Source organism: Petaurus breviceps, unplaced genomic scaffold (genome assembly GCF_028583685.1).
Source record: "Petaurus breviceps papuanus isolate PSGF00001 unplaced genomic scaffold, PetGlider_PUasm1.0 38, whole genome shotgun sequence".
Taxonomy (NCBI): domain Eukaryota; kingdom Metazoa; phylum Chordata; class Mammalia; order Diprotodontia; family Petauridae; genus Petaurus; species Petaurus breviceps.
In genome coordinates this window covers 4,120,141-4,132,255 of record NW_027186304.1, presented here as the reverse complement: position 1 = coordinate 4,132,255, position 12,115 = coordinate 4,120,141, and positions in this window count along the sequence as shown.

Genomic DNA, 12,115 nt, shown 5'->3' with positions numbered 1-12,115 from the left:
TTTTCTTCAATTAGTTTATGAAGGTCCTTTTTTAGGGAGGAATTTTCTCCAATTAGGTCACAAATGTTACTTTTTTAAGGATTTGTTTTCTTCAGTGAAATTTTTTTCTAATTGGTCATTGTAGATTTAAATTTATCTTCTACCTCTCTAATTTGGGTTTTAAATTTTTTCTTGAGCTCCTCTAAGAATGCTTTTTGGGCATGAGACTAGTTCGTATTTCCTTCTGTGGTCTCTGATGTGATTATATAGTCCATGTTGTCCTCTCTATTTGGTTTTCGTTGCATGCTAAAATAAGTTCTTAGTGATTTTCTTGCCTTCCCCTTCTCCTTCTCAGCTTCCTTCTTTCCCATTGCAGTTTCCTATTTCCTAATTTCTCAGGCTGGGTGCTAAGGGCCTGGTTGTTGACTTTGTGTGCTGTAGCATCTGTTTGTCTAGACTATGGCCAATGCCACGATTCTCAGTGTTTCCACTGAGTTACCCTGAAACTCACCTGAGGGGGAGGGGTGTACAGTCTGCTTCAGATTTCTTCCTCTATGCGCCTGGGCTACAGCTCAGGTAGGCTCAGAGGTGGTGGCTGGTCATGCTGGTGTCTTCAGATTCCCCTGGTAGAGCTGAGGTCCACATGTGCTTCTGTTGTTGGTGCTTCCTGGCTCCAACCCTGGGCTTTGGGAGCTATTGCTGGTCAGGTGAGGTGGGGCTTTTTAGGACAACCCCCGCTGCCCTTCACTTCAGACTTCTTACTGCCTCAGTTACACCCTTTCTCTGTGGCTCTTAAACCTGGGGCTATTTTTGATGTTTCAGGATTTTACTCTGGGTAGGACATTTATCTTTTGGTTTTCTAGGTCAGGGAGGGGGAATTGGATCAGCTAGTATTTATTTGCCATCCTGGCCTCTGGAAAATGAGGCAGGTGATTTTTAAACTTTTGGGTTGTGCGGCCTGGGCTTTCTCTTACCCAGTTCCAATGCTGGTGATACAGTTGCAAATTGCCAGTAGGGTGGGTGAGTCTGATGGCCGGGGCTCCTTCTTTCTCTGCTGTAGTCCACTCTCCAATCCAGGCTGGTGCAGCCCCCACATGCTTCATGCTCCCCCTTCCCAGACTCAATTAGGGACTTTCCTGGGCTGGATTCTGCCATCCAACATCGCCCAGTGGGTTTTGACACTCTAAAATCCATTTTTAGAGTTTAGTGAGGGGATTCACAGAGGAGCTTAGAAAAGTTACTGCTTCTGGTCTGCCATCTTGGCTCCAATACTAGGTCTGATAATTCTTTTTTTCAAATGGTCACATCATATTGAATTACAATGTGTGAAACACAATTAGATGAAAGAAATTTTCAGGACAGCCATCCTTCCCACTGTACTTGAAGCTGCATGAGGAGAGAATCATGACCTATTTAAGCCTTAAATCTCCCAAAAGCTTTGTAGAGTGATGTGAACACATTAGAGGTCTAATATGTAATATAGTATGAATAAATGTCATATGTGTCTCCACTGTTAGTAAAAGAAATTGAAAAAAATGTTACCGCTTAAAGATTTAAAATTTTCCTAATTTGTAGAATAATTTTTTAGTGTGTGTGTGTGTGTGTGTGTGTGTGATTGAATAAAAGTCATTGCATTCCCATCGTTTCATCTCAAACAAGGTACAAAAAAAAGAAATATATTAGATCATAGGAACTTTATGTCCTCTATATCCTTTATGTCCTCTATATCCAGTAGTACATGTCTTCGAGTATTCTAGTCTAATAGAGGACAATGGAACTAAATGAGTCTTCTAAAATGTGCAAGTCAAAATGAGGATTCTCAGTTATGTGCCCTTAACTTTTTTGTTATCTTGATTTATTAACAAATTTAAAATTGGTAATCATTAATATAGTATCATTTCTCCTCCTTTTGACTTAATGCACAGCTTTATTTTTGGCTTTTAATTATATCTAAACTCTTGTCAAATATTTCTGCTTCATACATTTAGAAGATGTGTTTTATGAACGTATTATAAAGTCTCCATTTGAAGAAAAAGTGAGATTTTGAAGGAGAGCAAATAAAAGCACTCATGAAGTTTATTTGAGAAGCAAACAATGAAACATTTAGCATCCTCTCTATAGTATATGTTTACTTTAATACATGAGGACTTTCCAGTTTTCAAGTAGAGAATGGTCAGAGAAAGGCTTCCAGATCTGATGATTGTTCAGCATGTTTTCTTAAATTTTGCTCTATTTACTAAATGAGGATTGAAATCTTCTTAAATTTGATGACTTTTTTTTAAATGTTTGGATTCATCAATAAAAATATTTTCTGAAATTTCCTGAAATTAGTATTATGTAGAAACTTTGAGATTACTATATCAAATATCTGATCTATCCAATCCAAGATTTTGTAACTGAATACATGGGCATGTACCATGTACCACGTACCATGAACTGTATAAAATGGAAAGGTATAATTCTTTTCCCTGTTTCCAATTTCTAAGAATAACTATCACAAAAATCATTTAAATATCAATTTATGCTTATGTTAATAATTGGGAATCTCCCCCCACTTTATCTGTAATATTTTATTTAAAAGAATCTCAACAAACTTATTGAAAGAGGTCTGCTTTATTTTTATCCATTAAAACTGATTATCTCCTTTATGACAATATTGATGACATATAAGGGGAGAGGAAAAATAAGTGTTGGAAATGGTAAGAAATGAAGACATCATAAGTAAAAAAAATAAAATAAAATCAGAAAAAAAATTTAAAATTCCAGCTTAACATTTACAGAATGCTAGAACTTTTTCTTAGTGATGATTAGGAGAAGGCTGGCATAGCCAACTAGACAAAACTCACCTCTTGCCCAAAGCAGTGGTACAAAGGAAAGTGCTCCAGCAGAAATGTCACTGATCTTAAAATGAAAAAAGATACATTTCAATTATTTACTTTTATTACTAGCCCAATTTCTTCCTTTATAAAATGGATGCAATAATACTTGCAGCTTTCAAGATCTTTGGAAAACTCAAATTAAATGATGCATGAGAATCATTTGGTAAGCACAAAACAATTTTTTAAAAATACCATTTATTTTGTCCTTAGTATTCCTGCACTGTGGGGGCATTTCTCTTAGTTTTTGAAAATAAATCTTCCAAATTTCATATGGTCTATCCTAGCCTAGTATTTCATTGTAGGACATGTGAGCTAAGGGATCAGAAGCGATCTGTGAATGATAGCAGAAGAACAACAACTTCAAGTTTGTAGTACACTTATGCCATTATTCAATCTTTCAAATAGAAACAATCAGATAAGATTGAAAAGTTGATTATGAAACTCCTGGCAAAGTAAAGACATTTCACCTTCTACACTTACGATTAAGAGACTACATAGAAAAACAGAATCTGCGAATACATTTTTTTAATTTTTTTTAGTTCTTCTAAATTTTTAAGCAAACCAAATATATTTGTAGTGAGACCCAATCTGCACATGCACAGGTGGGTTTGGGTTTTTTTTTCTCCTCCCAATTTTCTTGTACACTGGCAGGGTAATTCCCCAGAGCTCTTCGGGCATCTTTTTTACTCCTTAAGATTATGATACCTCACAGGAGTTGTGGGTTTTTGCACAAATACTGTAGCTTCAAGCAACAATTTGTTTTCTTCTGAAATAAATTACCAGTGGCAGTTAGTATGTCTTCAGTATCATTGGTAGCAATGATTTACACTACATTATCTTTAACTAGTTGATAGCTCCTCAATATCATTGATAATAAAATGATGTCAGTTACAAAGAGATAGTCACTTAAAAATACAACCAGTACTAAAATGCAAAGCCCTCTCAACCCTGAATAGTGGCACACTTTCCACCCTCACCCACAAAAGCTCAGTCACTGGAAAGAGTGAATTAAATGTAACAATTCTGCAATAAAGATTTCTATGACTAAATTTAATTCTGAGTTTTTCATAGCCAATAAATGAGTTATTTCCAAGCAATGGTTTATACACTGAAATATCATTTCACTAGAGTGTTAGGTCAAGCAGGTCACTCCTCAAAGTTGCTCCTTCCTGGGGTTGGCCTCTGGTAACTCAACTCTTCTAAGCTTTTAAGATTTCAAAAGTCATTGTTAAAAAGTGAAAAAAGAAACTAAGAAAAAAGAAACAATCCCATCTCATACAGGGGTTTCTCTAAAACCCCAGGTACCCACAATATAGTGCTTGGAGAGGAAAGACACATCAGGTGACCCTCTGGAGCCAGGAGTGTAGCAGTCATATCTAGTGGTGAATAGAAAAGAAAAAGTAATCTATTAGTTCCTTTTGAATGTGGACTCAAATCTGACTACTCAGTGAATTATAACAATGATGCTCATTTTTAGTAGACAAACACAAAAGGTCAAGAATACCTGTGTTTAATTGGCATGTAGGTAAAGCCTTTGCATTGTGAGTAATCATGAACTTCCAACACCAGGTTAATCAAGCATCCAAGAACGTTGGGGAAAGGCAGAATGGTTTGTACATTCTCAAAGGATTAGTTATCTGATGGCCAGGCTCCTTATTAGAAATTAATTACTTATGGATACAAAGATATTCATTTTTTAAACTTTATAGATTTCCTAAATAATTTAGATATGCTGATTCTTAGAGATAATGTTTTAAATCAATCAAAATATTAAATTTAGAGAGGAAATAAATAGCATTAATAAAAAGAACTAGAACTCAAAGGACCAGTGTCCTAGGACTCTCATTTTAAAAGAAGTTTAAAATGATAGTCAATAAAAAAAAAATCTGTACAAATGCAAAATGTACCTAGAAACAATCATTATACTAATAAGTTTAGGCAAAAGCAGGATTCTTAATTATTTTTGATGCTTTATGACAGTATTTGTAAATCTAATCCAACTATTGATTTACCCGCAATTCTTGATGTCCTAAAATCTCATTAAAAGCTGAGAATCCTGAGCATGGAAATGAAATAATTCTAACCCTGAGAGACTGGAGGTAGAGCACAAGCAACATGATTGCATCTTTCTCTGTTTCCTTAAACATCGAACTCTATTATGCATCCATAACTCTAAAATATACACTGAGAAGACAAGTAATTCAAGATAGATTATACATGGATAGTTATACAAAACACTTCCATGATAGTTATATTGTGAAAAACTAACTATATTTCCCTACTTCCTATCCCACCTCCCACTTTATTCCGTTTTCTCCTTTGACCCTGTCCCTCCACAAAAGGGTTTGCTTCTGACTACTCCCTCCCTCATTCTGCCTTCCCCTTTATCTAACCACCTCTTATACCCTTCGCTCCTACTTTTCTGTAGACTAAGAAATCCAAAACTGTGTGTCTATGTTATTCCTTCCTAAAGTCAAATCCAATGAGGGTAAAGTTGATTCATTCCCTTTTACCTTCCCCCTCTTCCCTTTCACTGTAACAATTCTTTTTTCCTTGCCTCTTTTATATGTGATGATTTACCCTGTTCTCTCACTCTCTTCTCCAATATGTTCCTCTCTCACCCTTTAATTTTACTTTTTACATAAAATCCTTTCATAGTCAACTCATCCTGTGCCCCCTATCTATATCTATCTCTACATCGACATATTCATATTTTTTTTTATTTTTAAGCAGTTGGGGTTAAGTAACTTGCTCAAGGTTACACGGCCAGTTATTTCTGGGTGGGTGCTAAGTGTCTGAGCCGGTGGAGCCTGGGATTCGATCTTCAGGTCGTCCCAACACTGGAGCCAGTGCTCTTACTCGCTGAGCCACCTGGCCGCCCCTAAGCAATTGGGGTTAAGTAACTTGCTCAAGGTTACACGGCCAGGTGTTTCTGGGTGGGTGCTAAGTGTCTGAGCCCAGGATTCGATCTCCAGGTCTTCTCAACACTGGAGCCAGTGCTCTTACTCGCTGTGCTACCTGGCCGCCCCTCCTGGATCTATTTCCAGGTCAGTGATTTTTTAAATGAGATATTAAACATAGTCTTCTTGTTGTTTTTGTTTTTGTTTTTAAATTATTTCTGTTCTGTTTTATAATGTCTTGACTTTTCATGAAGTCATTTGCTTCCATTTCATCCTTTCTAAACTTTTCTCAATATGATGGTAGTTGAAGGGAATATAAATGCGTGTGTATATATGTGTGTTTTTAAATATATTGGGATACACACACATTATATATTTGTATATATGTATATAGACATACATGTCTATATAAAAGGGTAAATGTGCATATGAATACATATATGAGTGTGTATATATGTGTACAAGTATACAAAGAAAGAGGGCACAGGGTCAAATGAATAAGAAGGGATATTTAAAAGGTAAAACTGAGGGGCATAGTCAAGATGGTGGAGTAGAAACAGTACCTCTGCATAACTCCAGCTTCCACATTCCCCAATTTATGTAAAAGGGAACTCTGAACAAACTTTGGAGGTCCAGATCCCACAAAGTGACACAAAGAAGCTAACCTCCTGCTGAGGACAGCCTGGCAGGCCAGAAGGAATTGGCCAGTGCACAACTCTGGGAGCTAATCCTGGGCCCGAGTGAGGTGGAGGTTTTAGCCGCAAGGTGGGCCTGACCAACTGCTGGCTAGAGGTATTTCAGATCACCAGAATCTGTGGCCATTTCCAGATTTATCAACACATAGATGTGAAAGTACAAAGTTAGAGGTCAGTGCAGTGTAGAATTTTGAACCAGTATCTGGGAGTATGTCGGCTTCTGTCCCCATGGTGAGAAGCCTCTGAGACACTGCTACAGAGCTGGTGCCACGTTGCAGTTTCAGCTCCTGGCCTGGAAACTGTAGGGGGACCAAGGGAGCAGTCTGAGGAGTAATCATTGTTGCTTTACCCTCCTTCGATCTCTATTGCAGTCTAGGGTAGAGGTCCTGGGGCGTGTGACCAGTGTGCCAGAGCATGTGGAGGCTTCGCAGAGGGTACCCAACTAATACCTCTGGCTGCTAAGAAAACAGCAGAGTTTGGGACAAAAGTTCCCCTGTCTGCTGGCAGAGTACTACTGTGAAAAAAGGCCAGGGTTCTAGTGACTGAGGACCAACATGACCAGGCAAAGAAAAAAAGGCAAACAGAAGAATCCAACATTAGACTACTATTTTGGGGACCAAAAGTATCAAAGCATGGAACAGGAGGAAGAGAGTGAAGTCAGAAATCCTCCACCAAAAGCTTCAAAGGAAAATAAGAGCTGGTTGCAAACCATAGAGGATTTTAAGAAGCAGATAAGAGAAGCGGAGGAAACATTGAGAAGAGAAATGAGAATGATGCAAGAAAATTATGAAATGAGAATCAAGAGGCTGCCTGAGGAAAATAACACTTTAAAAAACAGACTGACTCAAATGGCAAAAGAGGCTCAAAAAGTCAATGAGGAGAAGAATGCCTTAAAAAGCTGAATTTGCCAGATGGAAAAAGAATCTCAAAAGCTCACTGAGGAGAATCATTCCCTCAGATTTAGAATGGACCAAAGGGAAGCTAGTGCCATTAAGAGAAATCAGGATGCTGTTAAACAGATCCAAACAAATGAAAGAATAGAAGGCAATGTGAAATATCTCATGGGAAAAACCACTGACCTGGAAAATACCTCCAGGAGAGATAATTTAAAAATTATTGGACTATCTGAAAGCAATGATCAAAAAAAAGAACCTAGAAATCATCCTTCCAGAAATTCTCAATGAATACTTCCTTAATGCTTTAGAACCAGAGGCAAAATGGAGGTTGAAAGAATCTACGTATCACCTCCTAAAAATGATCCCAAGAAGAAAACTCCTAGAAATATTACAGCCAGGTTCCAGAGTTCCCATATCAAGGAGAAAATATTACAATTACCCTGGAAGAAACAATTTGAATATTGTGGAAACACAATCAGGATAAGACAGGATCTGGCAGCTTCTATAACAAGGGATCAAAGAACTTGGAATATGATATTCCAGAGGTCAAAGGAGATGGGATTAAAATCAAGAATCACTTACCCAACAAAACTTAGTAATTTCTTTCAGGATAAAATATGGTCATTCAATGGAATAGAGGATTTTCAAGAATTCTTGATGAAAAACCTGAGTTGAATAGAAAATTTGACATTTAGATACAAGAAGCAAGAGAAGCTTGAGAAGGTAAACAGGGAAAAGAAATCAGAACGCACTTATCAAAGTAGAACTATTAACATTCCTACATTGGAAAAAAATGATAACTTTTACTGAAGAAAATTTTCTCAGTATGAAAATAGTTGAAGGTAATACATACATACATACATACATATATACACACACATACATACATATATATTTGGCAATATCAGAGGGTATACAGGAGTATGAATATATATGTGAATGTGTGTATATACGTGTGTTACAGGTATACATAGACAGAGGGCACAGGTCCAATTTAATAGGAAGGGATGATACTTAAAAGGTGAAATTAAGAGTTGAGAAAGGAATGTAATAAGAGGAGATAGAGAGAGAGAGAGAGAATGGGGTAAACTATCTCACTTAGAAAAAGCAAGGGGAAATGTTTACAATGGAGGGGAAGAATAGGAAGGCAAAAGCTAATGGGTTAGCCTTTTTCTCATTGATTTTGGCTAAGGGAGGGAATGAAATACACACTAAATACGGTAACTCACCATACAGGAGAGTAGGGGGGAGGGGATGAGAGTAGGGATGATGGAATGGAGGGTAGGCTGGGGGGGAGGGAAGTTGGAAGCACTGACTTTTGAAAAGGGATGGATCAAAGTAGAGAATAGAAAAAGTGGGAAGTGGGATAGGAGGGAGGGAAATATAGTCAATCTTTTACAACATATATACTATGTTAATGTTTTGCATTAGCGACACATGTACAAACTATACTGAACTGCTTATCTTCCCTGTAAGAGTGGGTGACTAGGAAGGAAGGGAATGAATCAGGAATACAAAGTTTTAAAATCAAATGTTAAAATTATATATACTATTATTAATACTATTTTAACTGTAATTGGGAAATAAGATATACAGGCACTGGGGCATAGAGATCCACCATGCCATGCTGGAAAATCTGAAGGGGGTATGGGAGAAGATATGGGAGATAACAGATTGGAGGAGGGGATATCCTGTGGGATTGCTATTTTGGGGTGGTGGGTAAGGGAAAAACAGGGAGAAAATTTGCAACTCAAAATGTGGTAGAAATGAATGATTCAAATCAGAAGTTAATAAAGCATTTGAAAAATGGAAAAAAAGGTAAAATTGAGAGGTGAGAGAAGAATAAAATGAGAGGAGATGGGGAGAGACAGAATGAGGTAAATTATCTCATATAGAAGAGGAAAGGGAAAACTGTTAAAATCGAGGTGTAGAATAGGAATACAAAAGGGAATGTGTCAACCTTACTCTCATTGAATTTGGCTTATTAGAGGAAATGACATACACACTAAATTGGGTGTCTTGGCCTACAGGACAGTAGGGGGTGAGGGGATTAGATGGGGGATGATGGAGGGGAAAACAATTGGGGGGGAGGGTATTTAGAAGCACAAAATTTTGAAAAGGGATAGCGTCAATGCAGAGAATAGAACAAGCTGGGGGCAGGATGGGATGGAGGGAAACATAGCCAGTCTTTCACAATATGTTCACTATGGAAATGTTTGGCATAGTATAGAAGCAAGCACCCTAGCATACCCACGGTGGCTGCTAGCATAGGTTCTAAAGGAAAGCAAATGAAGGTGTGGGTGTTCCTGAAGAACAAGTCTCCCACCACAGGCTCCAGGTCACCACTTTCAGCCCATTAAGGCACAGACCACATTTTCAAATGAGGAAAGGTTCTCAGAGTTACCTAAGCCTATCAAAGGGCCTCAAAAGACAGGGAAGACCTTGAGATTCCCATTCCCACAACATTCTGTCCCAAGATCCTTCATGCCCATTACATAGGCAACTTACATCTGAAGTAGCATTAATTTCTCTTGCATACAACATAATCCTCACTAAATAGATACCCACATTTGCAAGATACAAAACATAAAAACTCATTAACAAATTCACCACAGGGCCTTAAACAAACTCAAAGTACATAGCATTATAATCCCCTCAATCCAAAACAGATATGCCCAAATAAAATTTTCTTGGTGGGTTTCCTTCTCCCCAAGTCCCATTCTTAACACTGCTCCAGCCCCTGCTTCCAAGTCCTGAGGGGTGACAGGGAAACAAAATCAACAGGGTGGCATCCTTGGAGGTCCATGGTACTTCATCCCACCTACCATAGACACAAGTCCATCCTCCTCTGGCACCCAAACTGTGGGATGCAGCACGAAAACACATTCAGTGTTCCTGCCTTCCTGCACAGTCCTTATCTTGTCCTGTGGCTGAATTCCAAACTCCTGGGTTCCTCGTCCTCCTGCAGGAGGCAGCAGCTACTGGTTTCTGCCCCAATCCCAATGCAGGCGGCTCACCATTCCTGCTCTCCCCTCAGTGAAATCACCATGCAGTCTTTTCTGCGCTCCTGTTCCATGGCTCCACAGAGTCACAGCTGCCACAACTATGAAACAATTATCCCAGACCCCATACTTTTGTTTTAGTTTGCAGATCCCTCTGACTTTTCCATTTGTAGCAGTAAGCACTAGCATAACCAGGGAGGCTGCTAGCATGGGTTCTAAAGGAAAGCAACTCAAAATTGGTTAACAATCTTACTTTAATCAAAAATATTTCATTTACCTAGTTCAGGGGAAAAAGTCAAGACCCTGAACTTCAGAGAATACAAACAGAAGTTACAAGCAGACAGAGAAAAAGATCTGCAGACAGGACTTCCCACTGTCTGACCATTACATCTATACCTAGTCAGTTACCAGAGAAGGAAGCACCAACATTTGGGTTTTCAAGGCTGGGGGTCTCAATGCTTGCCCAGAATCGAATCTGAACATATCACACAACTCTTCCCAAAGTGAGTCCCAAAGCAAAACCTCAAATCAGGGTATATATATAGCCTTCTGCTAAGTCACGTAGCATCACAACAATTATGACGCACTGCCCAATCACAAAGTAACAAGGTGTGGGTGTTCCTGAAGATCAATCCTCCCACCACAGGATTCAGGTGGCCACATTCAGCCCGTTTGTGGGCAGAGCATATTCTCAAATCAGGGAACATTCTCAGAGTCACCTAAGCCTATGAGAGGGCCTAGGGTCAGGGAAGATCTTCAAATTCCCATTCCCATAACATATAGTTACACATGTCTAACCTTTAGTAAATTGTTTATCTTCCCATTAAGGGTGGGTGACAAGAGAGGAAGGGAAAGAATCTGGATATCAAAGTTTTAAAATCAAATGTTTAAAATTATTATTATTATTATTATTATTATTATTATTATTGCCATTTTACATGCAACTGGGAAATAAGATATACAGGCACTGGGGTATTGAGATCCATCTTGCCTTATTGAAAAGTCAGAGGGGTGTTTGGGGATGATATACGTAAGAGCAGATTAGGGGAGTGGGTATAAAGTGGGATTGCTGTTTTGGGGTGGTAGGTAGGGGAAAGAAAGGGAGAAAATGTGGAACTCAAAATCTTGTGGAAATGAATGATGTAAACTAAAAATAAACATAAAATTTAATTTGAAAAAATAAATAAAATAAAAATAGAATGAATTCACTACCAAAAAAAAAATCAAGATCATTGCCCCACAATATTGGAGACTCCATCTTGGCATCTCTTTCCATCTTTCAGCAAATTGTAGCTCAGCAAGAAGGACTATGGTGAATCTGGCCCTCTATTGTCCACCAAAAATGCTTCTAAATTAACTGTTAGTGGTTTTAGGGAATTTAATTGTTTTTCTTGTCAAAAGGTGTGACATGATGATTGTCTCAAAAGAGAGATAAGGTTATTTTGGGTTTGTTTTTTGTTTGGAATGGGGGGTTGGTGCTTGACTCAGAATTTATAAGCTGGAGAGGTGAAGGGGAAGAGCATTCTAAGCATGTTGGAGGCGAACATCCTCTAAGTTGCACAATGAATCTTTAGCATGCTGATGATACATATGTTAATTTTCATTCCAAATATTGTACAAAGCATTGTTACCAAGTTACAAAGCTCTGGATAGGGCTATCCTCTGCTATAGCAAAGGGTAATGCAATAAAGATCCCTGAGAGGTGGGGGGGAAGGGGAAAGGTATTACTATTGTTTTAAATGAAAATTTTGTAAACCTTTAAAA